Raw genomic sequence first — 20,901 nt, 5'->3', positions numbered from 1 at the left:
TCTCTAACAAGGGACCAAAGAATGGCGGGCGGATTTCTAAGCCCAAAAAAGTATAACCATAAAATTGAAAGGTCCCAGAGGGGTCTTGGAAGCAGGATTCATTAATCACCTTCTCATATCCTGACTAGAGGGTATATGGTTTGAAGATCAAGTTAGGAGAAGATGGTTCAACTGTGACCAGACACAAAAGGAGAAGTAGGCAGTGCTGGCATAAATTTATTCTTAATGGTAATTTAATTCAGGCCACAGTAGTCAATGCAGAGAAGAGAGCCATCCTTCTTTGACAGAAAAAAATCGTCCTGCTCCAAGGGGTAAATGGAGTGACTAATTATGCCAGCAGCTGGAGATTCATTGATATATGCCTCCATACTGTCTCTTTCTGGTTTCAACAGGTTATAAAGTCTGATGGATGGGAGAGGGGCTCCAGGAAAGAACTCAGTTGCCCAGTCATAATGTCGGTGAGGAGGTAATAAGAGTGCTCTGGATTTACTGATTACCACTTTAAGATAATGATACTCAGAGTTGGATTGATCAGGATAAATTACCTGGTCATTCAAACCGGTGGGACTAGGTATGATGAAGGTGGATTGGAGACAATAAAAAGGCATTGATTACTCTCTGTTTAAACAAGGGTTACGGAATCTCCAATCAACCAGAGACTTCTCAGAGAGAAACACAAAATGGTAAGGATTTCAAGATGATTTCCAGAATTAGATGAGTTCTTTGTGTAATGATGGGTAATGAGCAGAGACATGAACGGGTGAAGAAAGGGGAACAGTGTGAATCCTGAGTTGTTTTACCAAGCTAGTGTTATCGATGACATTTTGCTGGGTCAGACTGGCCTAATCATTCTGTCAAGTTTTGAAGTATTTTCCTGACCCACAATGAAAATCATACACAGTACGCTAAATGAAAAGCAAAGAGATTCATTTACAATGATCTCAATAAAAATTTATTAATAATAATAATAATATGTACAGCTCATAGTACTTTCTGAGTCCGTGGTTCTGTGGTATCTGTAAAAGGAAAGGAGTAGTTAGATGGGTGAGGAATAATAATTGGGATGAATATGTGCAGGAGGAAATTAACGAGCTCGGCTTACTGTTTCAAAGTAGAAGGGGGGAGTACATGGGTGGATGATAATCCCTGGTAGTTGGTAATAGAGGAGAATGTCATGATGACAGTTTGTCTTCCAGTAGAGTAGAGCTGGTAAGGTTTGGGATCCAAACAGTGGGTGAACAGAGCAATGGAGAGCAAATAGGCAGATGAAGGCTAGAGATGAAGGACCAACACTAGACGAGCGTGGATGAGGTCCCAAGGAAGATTTGACATGGAAAAGTTTGAAGGAAGGATCCTGAGTTTTCATGGGAGCCGATGGAAACTGCAACCAGAAGACAGAAAAAACACGAGGATAGCTGAGCGGAGGTAAGCAGTAACTCTCCTCAAAGATTGACAAGAAAACATATAGGGCTTCACTCTACCAAAATAGACTGATTGTCAGGCGAAGACCGATCGTCCTGCAGCTCCTTAAATCTCCAGAAGTCAATTAAGGGGATTGCTGGTTTACCGTCTGCCGCAGGCCAACTGCACCCTCCAGCAGAGATCCTCTGTAGGAAGGAAAACTCACACATGCACAAAGACACACCCATGCACTAGGATAATGACATTGTTATTTTATAAGAAATTGTTTATTGATTGTCACTGATTTATTGTTAATGTGTAGAGGACCTTTTCTGTCTCAGTGATTCATAGGTAAGAGTGAAGAAGAAACATCCTTCTGAAAATGGTGATCTAAATGACTGAAGAAGTATATCAGCCTAGAAAGAAACGTAAAAGTTTTCAGCAAGCCTGATAAACTATTGAGGAAGATCACTTAAAATTTCGAGCCTTCAGGGGTGATTTAAAACTGAATTGCTCTACTTTGATTATTAGAGTGTACAAAGTTGAAAAGATAGCAGTAGTACGGAAACAATCAGCAATAAAAAGATATTGAAATGGGCTTTTGATAGCGCTTTAGGGAAAGGCTGGTGAAAACTCTCATGTGCATGGTTGTTTGTATTGTACTTACCAACAGCCATGTGGCCATTTAAACAGAGCGCACACTTACCGAAACAGCACATTCCACTTTAAACCACGATGATCAATGTCCACTTGTTACTAAATATAAAATAAAGCTACATAAACAAGCTAAAAACACTGCGGAAAATAATTGTAAAATAAATAAAATGCCTTGACTGTTAGAATGTCGACTTTTTTTGAAAGTGCTAACACTTATAGAGGAGAATACAATTTATTGTCATCCTCAAACATGGTTTAGCACTTTTCCTTTTTCCTGTAACCAGTGGGTTGCAGCTTCGAACCCCCACTCCGTCCGTCTTAGTCACTGTGTCCTTGGGCAAGACCCTTCTCTTGCTTTTCCTGCTGGTTGTGGTAAGAGGGCCAAGTGGTGCCGATTTTATGCCAACCTCACTTCTGTCAGTCTGCCCCAGGGCAGCTGTGGCTACAGCGTAACCAGCATACATCGTCAGCATTTGAATGGGTGAATGAATGACTGAATCTGTAAAGGGGTATACAGGTGCAGACCAAACCTCTGCTAAAAATGACATAAAGCACCACAAAAATGGTTTAAAATACATTCTAACAGAGAAACAGCAGTTATTGAAAGCACCGTAAATTCAACACTGCACAAAGGGAACCACCAAAACAACAAAAGGATTACCGTACCAAAATGAACTAAGGTCTAAAAAGAGACACTCTATAAGTGAAGACTATAACGCCAAATCTAAACAACAGCCCAATAACTTAAATACAAAATAGAGCCAAAATATGACAGCAACAATAACATATATTTTCTCTATTTTCTAAATAACTGATTTTAACCTCAGAAGAAGGATAAAACATGGGAATGGTCAACTTACAGACTGCCAGAGAATCCACCCAAAATTCATCTCACTATCCGTTTAGCTTCTGGAGTTCTTGGGGCTGTTTCCAGAGTTAGGATCTAGTCATTGTTTTGCAAGTGACATGTAAGTCTAAAGTCCTTCCACTCAAGAGTCGAGTCAAGTCCCAAGAAAAGTTGTGCAAGTCTGAAGTCAAGCGTAGTAAGTACAGAGTCACTTCCAAGTCTTACACTTTAACTTTTGAGCCCTAAACAAGTGAGTTCACCTAGTATGTTGCAGGTTGCAAACAGGACTTCCAACCTACAATGCAGAATCTCAAGAAGGCAGCAACTAGGAGTAGCAATTTTACTTTGACTCAGATTTATTCTATTGAAAAACATTTCTAGCTAAAACATTGTGTTTGTGGAGGATTATTCTCTCTGGTTTTGAAAGCTGTGCAGCTAGAAGGGTTTATGCTGATTTTTTACTTTTGGACATTTGTTTTGGTTCATAAACATATAAACCTTTTGTTTGTTTGTTTTTACAACAGCAGATTGACAACTCAAAAGCTTTAATAATACTACAACTACAGCCCCAAATTCCAGATTAGTTAAAAAGGTGGTGGAGTGGTTGCAGAGTGGGAGTGGAGAGGAGAGAGAAAAGAAGGAATTTCAAACCATCCCTTCCATCCATCATAATAGGCAATATGAGATCTTTGGGAAACAAGTGGCATGAACTCCAAGGCCTAGCAAATACTCTGCCAGTGCTGTGTGTTTCACAGAGAGATGTCTGCACAATCACATCCCCAACTCCAACGTCTCGGTCTGGCTTTCAGACCATAGAAGCAGAGATTTAGAAAGGAGCAGCAAAACTCTCTTTTTTCACTGGTAAAATATACTTTTCTAAATTTCGTTTCATGTTTCTGTTATATTTTCAATATTTTTCATAATTTGATTTCAAACTGTAGCTAGTATCTTTTGCACTATTTTGTATATTTGTGCCTGCACAGCTCTTAAATCTCATTATACACTGTAAATGACAGTAAAGGGCATTTTATTCAATTCTATTCTATTGTGTTCAAAAGCGAAGGTGGTGCATCAGTAGTGTTTGTCAACAACAGATCATATAATCCCGGACATGTCACTGTGAAGTGTCGTCTCTGCAGCCTTCGTCCATGTTATTTACCATCTGTCATTTTGGCAACCACTTGCATTCCACCGTCAGCTTTAGCTGACACTGCGTGTGTTATCAGTTTAGTAGTTGTTACTACCAATGCGTTTGTGACAATACCTGGTTATTTAAATTATGCCTCACTCTTTGCTACACTTCCAATGTTTCACCAGTCCGTCAGCTGGTCTACCAGAGAAAACAAAACACTATATTTGGTTTATGCAAATGTCAAGTATTCAAACATCTCCAAAACAGGGTCTTTGTTTGGCAAATTAGATCACAATCTTATTTTCTCTGCTCAGAATATAAACCCTTTGTTCAGAGGCAACCTGTGATAAAAATATCTGTTTTAGGCACAGAAACCTGAAAATGGCCTGCAGGGTGTTTTTAAGACTATACAGACTGGGATGCACTGTGCCAGCCACATGACTGAATGCCATGACTGAGCAAGTGACTGACTAAATAAACTTCTGTGTGGATAACACTATCCCCGCGGTGAGATGCTTCCCCCAATAACAAACCCTGGATCCCCAGTAACCTGAAAAAACAGCTAAAACAAAAAGAGAGCCTTCAGAAAGGAGGGATTATTGCGTAAATACAGCAGCAACTTAGAATCAAGATTCAAAACAGCAAAGCGGAATTCAGGAAGAAGCTGGAGAGCAAGCATTAGCAGAACAACATAAGAGATGTGCGCTATAAGAGATGATGGTGAGGGATGAACATCATGTACTTTGAGCAGAAGGGCAATTACATAGAAGTCTGGACAGAACCAATTAACTGCACTCTTTCTTCAATAGGTTCAGTTCAAGAAAATGCTCACTATGCTCCTCTTCTGACCACAGACATCCCAAATATACAAACAAGCAGACATCCCACCATCAGCTCTCTTTTATTTTGCACCTTGGCCAGGTATCGACCCATCTGCTTCTACATGTTTGTCTTCAACTTACCAAGCATTTGTGACATCTAAACGCAGGAAGATTATTGAAAAAGCTGTGTTTCAACAAGTAAACACCTTCTTAACAACGACCAGCCGTTTTGACGCTTTCCAGTCAGGTTTCCGTGCTCACCATAGTACAGAGACCGCCCTTATCAAGGTGTTTAATGACATCCATATAAATGCATACTGTGGCAGAATCACAGTGCTAGTTCTATTGGACCTCAGTGCAGCATTTGATACTGTCAATCACTCCATTCTGTTAGAGCGCCTGGAAAACTGGATTGGCCTTTCTGGTACAGCACTCGACTGGCTTAAATCCTACTTAAAGGACAGGGAATCTTTTGTGTCATGAGGTAACTTTACATCAGAGATGACAAAAATCACATGTGGGGTTCCCCAAGGGTCCATCCTGGGTCCCCTCCTATTCAATATCTACATGCTCCCTCTAGCTCAGATCATAAAAAAACCATCAGTTACCATAACTATGCAGATGATGCACAGCTCTACATCACCATGTCACCAGGTGACTATGAACCCATTCAAGCACTGAGTAAATGCTTAGAAGAAATCAATGCATGGATGTGCCAAAATCTTCTTCAATTGAATAAAATAATAATCTATAATAATAATAAAAGCAATAATTTTCGAACAAATAGAGGAGAGATCAAATGTTAGCACACAGCTTCAGTCGCGTTGGCTAGAAACCACTGATTAGGCCCGAAATCTGGGTGTAGTGATGGACTCAGACATGAACCTCCAAAAGCTGCCCGCGTTCTCACTAAGACTAAGAAAGTAGAGCACATCACACCAGTTCTAAAGTCCTTACACTGGCTCCCTGTATCTCAGAGAACAGACTTTAAAATACTTCTGTTAGTCTATAAATCCCTAAATGGCTTAGCACCAAAATACATCACAGACTTGTTATCAGTCTATCAACCCTCCAGACCACTCAGGTCTTCTGGCTCCAGCCTACTCTGCATACCTAGAACCAGAACTAAACACGGAGAAGCAGCATTCAGTTCCTATGCTCCACTTATCTGGAACAAACTTCCAGAAAATTGTGCTGAAAGCCTGAGTTCTTTTAAATCCAGATTAAAAACACATTTGTTTAGGATTGCCTTTGACTGTTCTAGTTAAACTGTTCTACTGAAACATCATTAGTTCAACTTTGTAGTCCAGCTGTTTTTAATATTTGCTTTTAGTTTCTTTTTTTCCGTGTTTTATTTTGTTTCTACATTTTATTCCAACTTGCTTTTGTTATGTTTTATTTTCCTATATTTTAATCATGTAAAGCACTTTCCATTGTCCAGGTACTGAAATGTGCTGTACAAATAAATTTGCCTTGCCTTGCCTTCAACCTAATCAGGAGATTCTGGTGTTGCCCTTGTCTTACCCTCATGCCTGTCTGCATTTTGAAGACAGAAGAAGAGGCATCTAGAGATACTGAACCAGATCAAGGATGCAGGGAAAAACAGGCAGCACTGACGTGATCATCATATTTGATTTCTCAAGTGCATTAAATACAATTCCACCTTATTTGCTTTGACAGAAATTCCAGAACACACAGATGGAGGCCTCAACAATCACTTGGATAGAAGACCAGATTACAAAGAGACCACAGTGTGACTGAATGGCTGTGTCTCTAACCAGGCAGTCAGCCATACAGAAGCACCACAGGGAACTGTACTTTCACCATTCCTTTCTCCTCTTTTCCTTCACCCCAGACTTCTGGTACACAACAGGGTCTTGTCATAATCATAAATACTCAGACGACTCTTTATCAGGTGTTGGGCCCAGCCATGGAAAGTAACAAGAACTGCTCTATACACGGAGAACAAAAGAGACTAGCAAAACCTCTGAATCCCAGAGTACACGGCATTAAACCATTTTCATGACAGCTCTCAGGAAGAAGAACTTTAGCCATGCACGCATAAGACATGTGCCAGTCCAAGCAGACTCTTGCCCCGACCGCTAACCAAGAGTTGCTCCTTGTCTTCTCTCTTCATCGGACCTGCTGAACTCAGCGTTCTCTCCAGCTCATCAGAATGTTTCACAGTAAGAGGTTGTGTCTGGGCAGAGAAAATTAGTTTAGCATAAAACAATCTAAATATTGTTAATTTCACTGTGTTTTGCATTATTTAAAATGCTTAATGGCATGGTGCTAACGGCCTGAAAATTAGTTTTGGCTTTAAAATGCGACAAACTATTTCAGTGAGTGGTTTAGACGCTGACAGTCGGGTAAAGCGAGCTTGCTTCATTTTGTTAGGGATTTCCCTTTCTCCCTTCTCACTAATCTGCATAAAATATGTCCACACAGTCCTCATTAGCATGCTAAATTGTGTCTCTATTATCTCCGCTGCTAATGCTAAAACTAAAAGATCTACTAATGCTAAAACCGTAGCAAGTTAGTTCTACTGTGTGCTCTATTTAACTCGGAACTCGAAACTAGAGAGTCATATATTACTTCATCTCCAGCTTTTTGTGTTTTAGTTTTCCCTTTTTTTTTGGACAGTAGGAAAAAAACATGCTCTGACTTTCGGACTTGTAATTCCAACTTTAAGGGGTGTTCCGGTTTAAATTTCCTACTTGGCGGTTGCAAAATTCCGACCTCCGAGGTCTGATTCTTGCAATTCGTCATGGCATTCCGCCATCTTGGTAGTCCATCACTCCATTCAATCAGTCCCTATGATGGCTGGTTAACACAAGATTAAGAATCAAATGTCCAAAATTTTATTGATGTTTAATTCTGCAAATTATTTTCTGAAAAATGATTTTTATTAAAACAGTGTTTAGTTCTCACTTCTGCTTTACACTGTGAACTGCTTGTTTGAACACCTAGAAATTGTTTTTCTTAGTCAGCTTTCAAAGCTAATTTGACCTCTATCCCAATTCTTCAAAATAAACTTTAAGACACTGTAAGTAATTTTTGAGTTGCGCTCCCCCTACAGGACTTTTTGAAAATAGCACTGTCGTAAACACGCGCTCCTCCGCGTGCCCCCCACACCCCACAGCTACAGCACACTGTCACTCTCAAAGCAGCTAGAGAGACAGAGAGAGAGAGAGATGTGTGTATGTGAACGGATAGGGACCCAGCTCACTGTGAGTCCAGCATAACAGTGTGGGTGAGTCTATTTTGAGCTATTCTTTATTTAAGAGAGGGAGTGGGACAAGGAGGAGGTGAGAGAGAGAATGCGCAAATTGTCTCCTTCATCACTGTTCTAAAATACCACTCCTCACCTGGCAGGTATTCATAAAAAATTATACTGACTGGGAACTGTCTTGGCAATGTTGAAATACAATTAATAACTTTGTTAACTGCCTTTGGTCCTTAATAAAGGGTTATCTAAAATGTTATCTAAAGCCAGACCAAACTTATCGCTGCACAACAAATCTGTATAAGAGTAGATGATTGGAGATTTAAGGAGACAAAAGAAAATGTAACAATATTTAACTAATTGGAAAAGAAATGGAGGTGGTGAAAGGAGTGTATTTACCTATGCGTTCACCTGGACTGCAGACTGGACAAGAGATGGAACTGTGAAGCCATCCACAAGAAAGGACAGAGCAGAGTGCTTCTCTTGAGGAAACTTAGGATCTTCAGTCTTTCAGAAGATCTGCAGCAAGATCCTGCAGATCTCCTATAAGTATGTTGTTATGAGTCTGCCATCATCTGTTGGGATAGCAGCGTCAGCGCCAGTGACTTAAAAAGCTCAAAAATCTAATAAAGAAGGCTGGCACTGTTCTGGAGACTGCTCTAGAACCTCCTGAAATAATTGTGCAAAGAAAGATACTTCATAAAATAAAGAACAAAAGGGAAAACCTTGAGCACCGCTTTCATCAGACTGTTGTATAACAACAGAGTGTCTTCAGTCAGATATTTCTTCAGATCCACTCTAAGACAGAGTGGTACAGGAGATCCTTCCTGCCCACAGCCATCAGCATCTACATCAATTCTTGAAAGAAACTTGTATAAATTACAACAAAATGTATTTTGCTTTGGCATCAATAAAGTACTTCTAAATTCAAATTTGAACTGAATTCAACCTAACATAGTTGGCACCAGTGCAGACATGTCAAAAGTGTATTAGTGATTTTAGAGGTGCTTGGTTGTTGTAATAACAATATATGCTTTGTCATTGATTATTGAAAAGTCGTTCTCTTTTTTATTCAAATGAAAGAAAGAGTAAAAACTAATTTTTACATAATTGCACCTTGACCTAGTATGCCTTGGGAAATACCTTTCCTTTTATTTCCAATCAGAAAAATACTGCTTGGTTAAATTATATACATTTAAATGCACATTAAGTTTATGAAGTACATGGTAATCCTGATCAGAAACACTTTTTGTTATACTGGGCAAAATCATCCTTCCCTCCTGAAAGTAGTCAATACATTATATATTCAAAAAACGGAGGATAAAAAACAATCTCTGTGGGAGCTGCAAACTTGTAAAAACTCTAACCAATCACTGCTGTTCGGTCCGAAGGGCAGTGATTGGTCAGTGGATAGATTCCGCTCTCACCCCATCTGTTCCTCAAGTTGCGGGGTTATCTCATCTATTAGCTGTCCCACATGACAATCATTCTTATGCACTCACGTAATACTACTGTGCGTGCTCGTTCCTTGTTCATTCCGCTTGCTGGCTGCACACTTCTGTGTTTATGTATTCGGTTAGCTTAGCGGTTAGCTTCGGTATTAACCATTTATTGTAGCTCAGCTGCTCTCATTGTATACTTGGCCAGGTATGTATACTGAGCATGACTGAGGGTCGCAAGAAGCAAACCGTGTACAGGTTTATGAGAAGAAGAGGAAGGCCTCAGTAGAAAGAAACAAGACCAGATTGGATTTGGTAGAGGTTTTTCATGTGATTCCCCTGAGGAGCTGAAGAGCAAGGTAAGACAGTCTTGTGCAGGCACAGTTATTCAAAAAGGGACTTGGGGAAACTTCCAGAAAAATCACAGACTCAACCATTAACTGTAATTATGAAGACTAATTTCTATTATTGTAAAAATAACAAAACAAACTTTGGGAATTTTTAACACACATTTTCATTAAATTAATTTATTTAATCATCATTAAATTATACAACTATGCAGCAACTAGCTTTTGAAGTATGTTTTAACCCTAAGCCATATGTAAATAATTATTAAATATTGTTTTAATATTAGAGCAATTAAAAGGGTACTGGGTTTGAATTCCAGCCTGGGATCTTTCTGTATAGTGTTTCCATGTGTGGATTCTCTTCGGGTATTCCAGCATTTACCCATAGTCCAAAAGTATTGCTCTCTACTGCCGTATGACCATAAATTTCCTCTATCCCAATGCCTGTCGGAGCTAGACCTGGGTGGGATATGGATGGATGGGATTATATAAATAATTGAAATTTACATGTCATCACTGTCAGATAAATAAGTTTGTATCTCCAAAGACAGAATGTTTCATGAAAACAAACATTTTTAAAATCTAGATTCATACAGTTTGGTCAAAGTGACATACTGATTTTGATTATTTTAAATAGATTTTTAATGAAGTGTGATCAATAGAGTTGGTTTACACCAGTAAAACAAAACTGAGTAACAATAAGAGGTTTTTGCATGACAGAAATTATATATATATATATGAATACGTTACATGATAGGTGTATACAGGCAGTGGTTTTGTGCATAATAAAAATGTAACTAAAAATTTAATAAATTCATAGCTTTATCATGAGTTATCATTAGTTCAGTTTGAGAATTCAACCATCTATTTATCAAGGTGTTAATGTTCATGGCAGTAGGAGACAAGGCATTACTGAGCCAGTTGTGAGACTACTCCAATATCCCATAGAGGAGCAGAAGATATTCTAAGCAGTTGCCTAAGATAAGGAGGGAGGAGAAGGTACTGCAGCTACTCTGAGCTCCTTACTGACTATCCAAACTCCTCACAGCTGAGGGAGTTCAGCCTGTCGGCGGAGGAAGCTAGTTTCAGTCGCCAAGTTCTCTTTCAGTTGATAAACATAGCTTATGACCATATTTCATACATGAATGTAATAGCTGTCTGGTCCATGTTTGACATTTTTAAGTGGCCTAAAACATTGAAAATCATTCAAAAATTGTTGGCAAAATGCAGTTTAAGGTCTGTAATTGACCCAATGACATTTGAGTAAGCCAGTCACGTCCCACTAGCCTGCAACGCTCATTGTGTCAGTGAAGTTCTTCTTCAAATACATCATGCCCCCTACTGGTCTGTAGAGACTGCTTACTCAATAGTAAACTAACAATGTTCTGAGAATGCGGTTGTGTTGTGGCATAATTAGCCATTCAAGTTCTAAATTAGAGAAAGTCTTGAGTGTTTGAAGGTAAAACTGTGCAAGGTTTATATGCATATAAAATATTATATGCATATACATATATATGTACCCCCCCCCCCCACACACACACACACACAAACACACACATACACACACACACACACACACGCACACACACACAAACGCTCACACACATCGGTGAGGGGAACAATAACCTGTTACCATAGAAATCTTAAAATAGCCACATAAGAGACCCTGCTGATCAAAGAATTGGACTACTCACTTTTGAGAGTCCTCCTCCTGCTCAGGCACCAAGAGATCTCACAGATATACAGTTATTTTCAATAAATTAGAATATGGCTTCCAATGAGCTTAAAATACCTCTTGAAATAAACAATCTTTAAGCAGGTAATAAATATAATATTCCTTAAGCTCACATTTCTGTAAATGTTGTATTGAATGTTGAATTAGAGGCTTGAAATCATTAATCAGTGTAATTAATATTTAAAATGTATTAAATTGAGTTACTGAAATAAATTAATTTTTCAATATTATTTATTTCATATGACTGCATTTCTGAAATAAATTAGCAACAAAAAACGCCGCTTGTAAGAACTCAAATGTAAAGTTCATAACAAGAGACATGTCTTTTACCAATAATGGCTACCCACACAAATACAATAACAGTCTCCCTGTGGTTGGATTGGGGAATGTATCTTTGTTCCCAGACACAAAATCTAATTTAGAACGCCTGGGGACCCAGTGCCCACCTCTGTTATTTAAACCCTTGCTACAAACAAATTTGTCCCTGCTGTCCTCCACACCTGCCACCTTGGTTTATCTTGTCTGCACAGTACAACACTGGCAAATACATTTTCCACTCATGCTAACCAAACATCATGATCTTTACACCTCAAATTAAACACTTTGGTTTAGAAGTGTTGTAGACTGTAAACTGGGACATAACGATTGGGGGTTCATCACTGTTCAGGTAAGCTACCAATGGAAGCTTCTCGCTTTTGGTATATCGTAACAGTTGACAGTTCATCAGCTAACATTGTTTTGTCAACTTGATGTGCCTTTGGGTAGCAGTGGGCACATATTTGATGCATTTGTCTTGTTTCCAAGATAGTGCCACACATGGCACCTTCCTTAATATCAGATCGTCCTTTCTAGGCATTTTGTCTCAATTTCTCATTGACCCAAGCGTCACTGAAATCTTGGTTGATGGCACATCAGCTCTCTATGGGATTCCCAGTAGAGGCAGATGAGATAAACGGACATGCATTTGTTGTTTGCTAACCTTTATCAACTGAGACTACACATTCTCATAGACGAAGTGCTGCTGCTCTCAACTCTAAAAATTTGGACTCCTGAATATCTGGGGCCATCTGTTTACACAGACGAAAGTTGGTGTAATGACAATGTCACATACATCCATTTTCTATACCCGCTTTCCTATGCAGGGGGGAGCTGGTGCATATCTCCAGTGGTCAATGAGTGAGAGGCAGGGTACACCCTGGACAGATACATGTAGTCCCCATCTGAAATCATATTTATAGACTGTAAACCACCCTCACTCAGCTCTTTCCTTTCAGTTTGCTTACAGGGTAAACAGGAAGGGATATGATGCAGTCAGTTTAGGGCTACACTTCACCCAGCACCATCTTGACCACCAAGAGACTTAAGTCAGACTTTAACTTGGTTTTCAACACCATCAACCCAGATATCATCCACCAGACGCTCACTCAACTCACGGTGCTGGCCTAAACCTGTCAGTGGCTCACCAACTTCCTGATTGACCAGCAGTAGCAGGTGATACGGGGGAGCGTCTTCTCCCAAACAAGAACCATCAGCCCCGACACCCCACAAGGGGTGTGACCTCTACCCTCTCCTCTACTCTCTGTATATGACTGCATCTGAGTGGAACCGTCTGTGAAACTCCTAAAGCGTGCGACTGTCATTTGTCTGATCCTGGACAATGACAAGTTTACACACAGACAGGAGATGGATGGATCGGCTGGTCCACTGGCGCGATCATAACCACCTGGAGCTTAACCCGCTCAAGAGAGAGAGTGCCTTGTTGGGTAGTCAAAATAATCAATATCTTAATATGATAAATTCAAAAAACCTTAATCCTTTAAAGAAATAGATTTTGGTCGAAATCAATACAAACCTGGGGATAAAGGACCCCCGCACCCCACCTGATTGTCAAAAGGCATTAAGCAAATTTTGACTATGTCTATTGTCATATTTGGGATAACAAATGTCAACTGAAGTGATCAAGCTTAAATATAATTAATCAAATCTGTTTTCTCGGGTTCCTCCCTAATTAACATAAGGCATAACCGGCATCACAAAAGGAGTGACAGAGGAGCCTTCTTTAAACCTGATAGATTACATGAAAGGTTTTCTGCCCTGGTTATTTTTGGGATGCCAGCAGGCTAAACAAAAACAGTTTCAGTATATTTATATAGTGCAAATTCACAAAACAAAAGATCCCATCGAGTCATTGACTTGCAGCTTTCTCTCCTCCTGGGTGAGCATGTAACAATGGACAGTCACTTGCATTGTATTGTTGACTTTGCAGCATCCCTCATCCTTAGCATGCACGTAATGATAGCGGAGTGGAAAACTCTTTAAGAGGAAGAAATCTCCAGCACAACCAGGCTCAGTATGAGTTATCATCTGCAATGGCCGACCCACGGTTTGAGAAGACAGACAATACACTCAAAAAAAAAGCACAGAAGCACTGATACAGGAGTGCTTTCTATGTGAAAGAAAAGTAAAAGGGTAATGCCAGCAGTAACTCCTTTAGTGGCTTCATCTAGGAGAGAAGACAGTTAAGCAGATTAGCTCTGAGGTGGTTTTCAAGTCTAGAGCATGAAAAAGAGAACATACATTTAGTCGCAGTAAAGGCCCAGGCAATAGCTAAGACTAGGAGAGAGACAGGGTTAAACACAAACCAGCTATTCTGCCATATATTTACTAATATATAAAACGAAACTACTTCATTTCTACTCCTAATCGCATAAAGAGATAATGGCTCTGTGTAAACTCCCTTAAACCATGTTTTACTCAATTATCAGATAAAGATATGTCCAGTTTATTAGGTAGAGCTGATCCTATTTTTTACTACATGGACAAACGTATACCTCATCTTTTGGAAGGGGGTGTGGAAGCAGCAGATTGCTCATTCTTATGTGGTCGGTTAAAACTCCAAATCTTTTCAAAAACTGGATTTGTTTGTATCTTATTGTTGTCTTTTAAATGGAATATTCTCCAGTTTCCTTCTGCTGGTCCCTCTACCATTGGCTGTCTCAGGGAATCTTGACTGAGGAGCATCAGCTGCTGATTGATTATTGGAAAAGAGCTGGCTGTTCAAAAAGGACAGGAACAGCAACCTCTGACAGCAGCTTTGTTTCCTCTGTTCTCAAATCTATTGGTGAGAGTCATTTGTAAATAGTACAAATCACATGAACTGAAGGGGTGGGTACCATTTTCTTTAAACTGTTTTCGTTTGTTCTTGTTAGGGAGCTAGGGTAAAACTGCTTGTTTTGTTTATTTTGAATTGGATTCACTCAGAAGTTTCTGTCCTCACCACAGTACAGAGACAGCCTTTATTAAGGTGTTAAATGACATCCAACTAAATGAAGACTATGGAAGAACCACAATGCTGGTTCTATTGGACCTCAGTGCAGCATTCAACACTGTTGTTCACTCCATTCTGTTAGAGTGCCTGGAAAACTGGGTCGGCCTTTCTGGTACAGAACTTGACTGGTTTAAATCCTACTTAAAGAACACAGGCTTTTTTGTGTCCATAGGTAACTTTACATCAGAGATGACAAAAATCACAAGCAGGGTTCCCCAAGGGTCCATTCTGGGTCCCCTCCTATTCAATATCTACATACTCCCTCTAGCTCAAATCATAAAAAACAACATAATTTACTATAATTGTGCTGACGACACACAGCTCTACATAACCGTGTCACCAGGTGACTATGAACCCATTCAAGCGCTGAGTAAATGCTTAGAAGAAATCAATGCATGGATGTGCCAAAATTTTGGCACATTTTTGGACCAATTTAGAAGAGTGATCAAAGTTTAGCACACAGCTTCAGTTACTTGAGCTTATACCCACTGATCAGGCCCAAAATCTGGGTTTAATGATGGACTCAGAGCTGAACCTTCAAAGGCATCCAGATGCAATTACAAAGTCAGCCTTCTATCACCTGAAGAACATTTCCAGGATTAAAGGACTAATGTCTCAGCAGGATCTTGAGAAACGAATCCATGCGTTCATCACTGCTGCCTGCATCCTCACTAACACTCAGAAAGTAGAGCACATCACCCCACTTCTAAAGTCCTTACACTGACACCCTGTATCTCAGAGAATATGTCTGTTAGTCTATAAATCCCTGAATGGCTTAGCACCTAAATACATCACAGACTCGTTAGCAGCATACCAACCCTCCAGACCTCTCAGGTCGTCTGGCTCAAATTTACTCTGAAATCCCAGAACCAGAACCAAAACATGGAGAAGCAGCATTTAGTTGTTATGCTTCACTTATCTGGAACACCCAGAAGAATCTAAAAGTGCTCAAACCCTGAGTTCCTTTCAATCTAGGTTAACAACCTATTTGTTAACAATTGCCTTTCAATGTTAATGTTAAAGTTTGTAGTCCAGCTTGTCTGAGATCTTGGCCTGGCTGAACTAATTTTGCACAACACAATCTTTGTTTGGTGACATTCCCAAAAGGAAAAACTTAATATCACGATGGCGTGGGTGACGGAAAGCCGATTTACCATCCTATAGTCTCTAAGGAGAATTGGAACGTTCCTGACAGTATCACTATTAGTCCTTTTTTCTGTTTGGAAAATGGCAAATGACAGAAAAAAAATCTAAGGAAAACGTTCCTGCACCAGCTCAATCTAAATAATCTGACGGACCACCACATTTATTTACAGATTTTATAAAGGTAAATGTATGACAAAACTTGATATGTATTGACTGTCTTGGTTCAAGGGTTGCATTGAAGCCATTGGTAATTTGATCTATAGAAGGGTAATGGAAATTTCCAATAACACCAAGAGTTTGATAAATATCCTTATTCTTATCACCATCAGGGTTGTTTACTTGTCATGGGTTTTCATTTACACACTGCACCAGCTACTCCCAACAAAAAAATATAAATGCAACAGTTTTGGTTTTGCTCCCATTTTTTATCAATCCAGAGCATCCCAAACATGCTCAATGGGTGACATGTCCGGTGAATATGCAAGAACTGGGACGTTTTCAGCTTCCAAGAATTGTGTACAGATCCTTGCAAAATGGGGCTGTGCATTATCTTGCTGCAACATGAGTTGATGTTCTTGGATATATGGCACATACATCAATGGGCCTCAGGATCTCGTCACGGTATCTCTGTGCATTCAAATTTCCATCAATAAAATGCACCTGTGTTCTTCGTCCATAACAGACGCCTGCCCCTACCATAACCCCACCGCCACCATGGGCTACTCGAGCCACAACATTGACATCAGAAAACCGCTCACCCACACAATGCCACACACACTGTCTGCCATCTGCCCTGAACAGTGTAAACCAGGATTAATCCGTGAAGAGAACACCTCTCCAACGTGCCAGACGCCAGCGAATGTGAGCATTTGCCCGCTCAAGTCGGTTACAACGACGAACTGGAGTGAGGTGAAGACCCCGATGAGGACGACAGGCATGCAGATGAGCATCCCTGAGATGGTTTCTGACAGCGTGTGCAGTAATTCTTTGGTTATGTAAACCGATTGTTTCAGCAGCTGTCCGAGAGGCTGGTCTCAGACGATCTTGGAGGTGAACATGCTGGATGTGGAGGTCCTGGTCTGCGGTTGTGAGGCTGGTTGGATGTACTACCAAATTCTTTGAAACACCTTTGGAGACGGTTTATGGTAGAGAAATTAACATTCAATACACGAACAACAGCTCTGTTTGACATTCCTGCTGTCAGCATGCCAATTGCATGCTCCCTCAAATCTTGCGACATCTGTGGCATTGTGCTGTGTGATAAAACTGCACCTTTCAGAGTGCCCTTTTATTGTGGGCAGTCTAAGGCACACCTGCGCACTAATCATGGTGTCTTATCAGTATCTTGATATGGCACACCTCTGAGGTGGGTTGGATTAAAGGAGAAGTGATCACTATCACAGATTTAGACTGGTTTGAGACTGGTTTGAGAACAATATTTGAGGGAAACGGTGATATTGTGTATGTGGAAAAAGTGTTAGATCTTCGATTTCATCTAAAAAAAAAAAAGAAAGGTGAACAAAACCAAAAGTGTTGCATTTATATTTTTGTTGAGTGTATATTTCAGAGATTAATTAACATGTTTTGTCAATGGACTGAAAGAGTTTGTGCTGTGTAACTGGATGATATTGTGGATGTACAGTAACAAACATTTATACCTTGTTTTAGTTTTAAGTGAGTTGAAATCTGACTAGCAACTTTGCTAAATGTGAGTTTGCTTAAACCTCTGTGGTTGTAGGCCAGGGTCACGTACTGCCACCGGATGATAACGTTTCTGACACTGACAGGCTGCCTGTTAGAATGTCACTGTTGTGGTTTCTGGGACAGGTTTGTCATCATTACCATTGCTTTCAACAGGGGTGCTACTTTACTAACCTGTTAAAGAATTAGTCTGTTTATTGTGTCTCTTTTCTGAAAGCAGACCTTCATTGATTTGAAGACATGGCTGCTCCAGATCTTCAAGCTCCAGGACTGGATTTACCCTCCAAGAGCAATGCCGATGGCAGTCATATTGTAGCAGGTGCTGCTCTCCACAAAGGTGATACAGAGGGTATTAAACATATGGTTAGAATTTTCTAAATGTATTGCGGGAGTTCTGACGTTCTGGTTTCATTTATAAAGCTATTAACCCCTAGGGATCACTCACTGCTCATCTGTGTTTAAGACCCTTTTTTTGCCCAGCATTTCGGGTCATGTATACACCATCATACACAATAGCTAAAACCAGCACATAAAAGCTTAAGGGCTCTCATTTCTAAAATTGAACTCAACAAGCTGAGGAATCTTTCTAACAATTTCCTTGCTTATATTTGGAGGAGTAAGGCGTCCACTAAAATACTGAGCCTGAGTTCAACGCTTGTCTGGCTTCAGGCTTTCTGAGAAGAGCAGGGAGCTCTGATGAACATTACACATAACCCCACATTGAAGGTTAGGATCCCTCTAAAGGAGACTGCACAGTGAAATTGATTGAAGAGCACTACATTTGAAGACCACTACATTTGTATATTGCTTATGTCTAATTCATGACATTCACGGTACATTTGATTTGTTTAGCGTTTGTCAGAAAAGGGGAATAAATTAACTGACAGTTATTGAGAAAGTTGTTACTCTCCATGTATCAGTGGTTGAGTGGAGGAGAACTCCACTGGAAATACAGTATACTGGGTGAAGGTTGCTATTAACTCTTTACCTAATATCATCCTCTTTATTTGTAAAATGACTTGCATTTTATACATTTTAGTGGTTGTTTTTTTATTGTTGCCTGTCTTGTCCACTATGCCGTGTTCTGCCGCCTTTCTTGGGCAGATTGCCCTTTGTTAAAAAGGTCTTGCTCTCAGTTTGTCTTTTATCTAATTAAATGAAGGATTTATTAATAATAAATGAGACTTACAGCTTCTTCAAAGTGTGCGAGTGTGCACATACAGCAGTTTCTGTTTTCTGGCTTTGCAGTCACTCACTTATCCACGCATGTTTTACTCTCTAACCGAACACACATAACATTGATACTGATTTATTGACCGACGTCTTCCCCCAGCTGTCCTTTTTAGTTAATTAAACCTTCTTTGAATAGAACTCAATGTGTGAGGGAAAGAAAAAAAACTCAATGTGTGGCCTCCATGTTTTTCTCTAAGTCTTCAGCCAGGTTGTGACAACTTCCAGTTAATTCTCTTCCAAATAAAACCTCCTGTTGTCATTAGTGATTCAGATATTATACCATCTATGCTGCAAAGTGATATCTAAGAATTATCTGGGTATGAAACTTAAGAAAATAAAACGTGTCCAGCTCCAGAAGTTTCATGTACAAGGACCCCTATGATCTCTGGCTATCTATCTATCTATCTATCTATCTATCTATCTATCTATCTATCTATCTATCTATCTATCTATCTATCTATCTATCTATCTATCTATCTATCTATCTATCTATCTATCTATCTATCTAATTTTTTTAAATGTTCTAATGTTGTACTTTTCCATATTTAAAGTTATGAAGTAAAATCGCTCGTAATGATTTTATGCTAATCTTTTTTTTCCTACATGAAGCCTTTCCTCACTAAACCCTACCTGTATTCTGGAGCCCATATCAGTACAGCTAATTGGGAATCCATTATAGCTGCTAAAAATATAAATAGACAGTACTTGGCTTGTAAACCATCACTATTATGAAGAAACGTATTGGTATGATTTCCCCGTATCTAATTGTAATTTGGATTCCACTAACTGCCCCATTTGGGACAACATACTGAACATGCACACAAGAAAACACCTAGGTAGTTACAAATGTTCCAGGAAATTAAGCTTCAAGGAGAAGTTTGCTCCAGAGACCAGAGCTGAAATGTGCTTATACAGTCTCAGACTGGTGGAGTAGCTGGTCTTGATAAAAGTGGCTTCCATCTTCTCCTTTGTCCATTACACCTGTGGGAAGCTGATATATCAGGACTTGTCTTATTTTCTGCAGTAGGTTGTTGATAGCTTCCCTATGGCCTCTTTAATGTTGTGTTGCACAGGGTTGTTGTTTGCCTGTTGGATACCAATGCATTTTTTTTTTAGCTTCTCTAAAAATCAGCAGTGATTCTGTTGATCCTGACATCTTTGCTGTTAACGTCTCAGACATAATCACAGTCATTTATGTAAAGGTAGGTGGGCTATTGATCGCGTCACTTCCAAATCCGTTTCTGTAACCCCTGTTTGTGATGACCTGACTGAAGAGGTTCAGCTCTATGGTGAAGAGGAGCAGCAGGAACAGAGCATCATCCAGACATGTAGCTCATGGAACTGTTATGTCAATAAATCTAGATTATTCTGACTCTCCTATTGGTTAATTATGACCAAAGGCATTGTTAGGATGTTGAATCTTTAGGGGCTTAGCCTATCCAAGCCATGGCTTAAGTTCATATGAAAGCAGCATCATTTGCATGTTAAGACATGTTATACCAGTTCCTTGCAATAAGGCTAGGTTTTTGAGTCAAGAAAAGTTTTTGATTTCATAAAAATAATTTGCTGTCCAGATAATGGCATTTTTTGATAATTTTGATATTTTTAAAACTTAATCTTGTTATTTGCTCATTCTGTCTGATTACATTTTCTCTTGTAAAATTCACAGCTAGATAATTTACCTGCTTGGTCTCAGAGTTTTTAACTCCACAGCCTCCTTGCTCTTCTCTTCCATTGCAGCTTTTTAAAGCAGGCACCGTGCAGCACGCCGTTATGGTCAGGCATAGTCCCTTTTTCTATTGATTCAAATCGGTTTATTTCATGTCAGTAGCCAACAAGAACACCTCAAGGCACATTACAAGAGAAACAGATCTAAAGTTATAAAGAA

At 39.6% G+C, this 20,901-nt stretch overlaps 1 protein-coding gene across 5 annotated transcripts in view; it reads right to left on the bottom strand.

Annotated features, from left to right (window-relative positions):
• Positions 1 to 20,901, bottom strand: part of nat16 (N-acetyltransferase 16) — a 43,586-nt gene that overhangs the window by 16,276 nt on the left and 6,409 nt on the right. The window contains exons 1-2 of one of the 5 annotated variants that reach the window (XM_036146197.1): positions 1,482 to 2,768; positions 1,103 to 1,381 (exon numbers count right to left, since the gene is read on the bottom strand). The exons of 3 other annotated variants lie outside the window; for them this stretch is intronic. The gene's annotated coding sequence lies outside the window, so the exon portion shown is untranslated. Of the gene's footprint in view, positions 1 to 1,102; positions 1,450 to 1,481; positions 2,769 to 20,901 lie in introns of those variants that run through there. One more of the 5 variants, XM_036146198.1, reaches the window with a different exon arrangement.

Source organism: Fundulus heteroclitus, chromosome 14 (genome assembly GCF_011125445.2).
Source record: "Fundulus heteroclitus isolate FHET01 chromosome 14, MU-UCD_Fhet_4.1, whole genome shotgun sequence".
Taxonomy (NCBI): domain Eukaryota; kingdom Metazoa; phylum Chordata; class Actinopteri; order Cyprinodontiformes; family Fundulidae; genus Fundulus; species Fundulus heteroclitus.
This window is presented reverse-complemented; position numbering and strand designations above follow the sequence as displayed.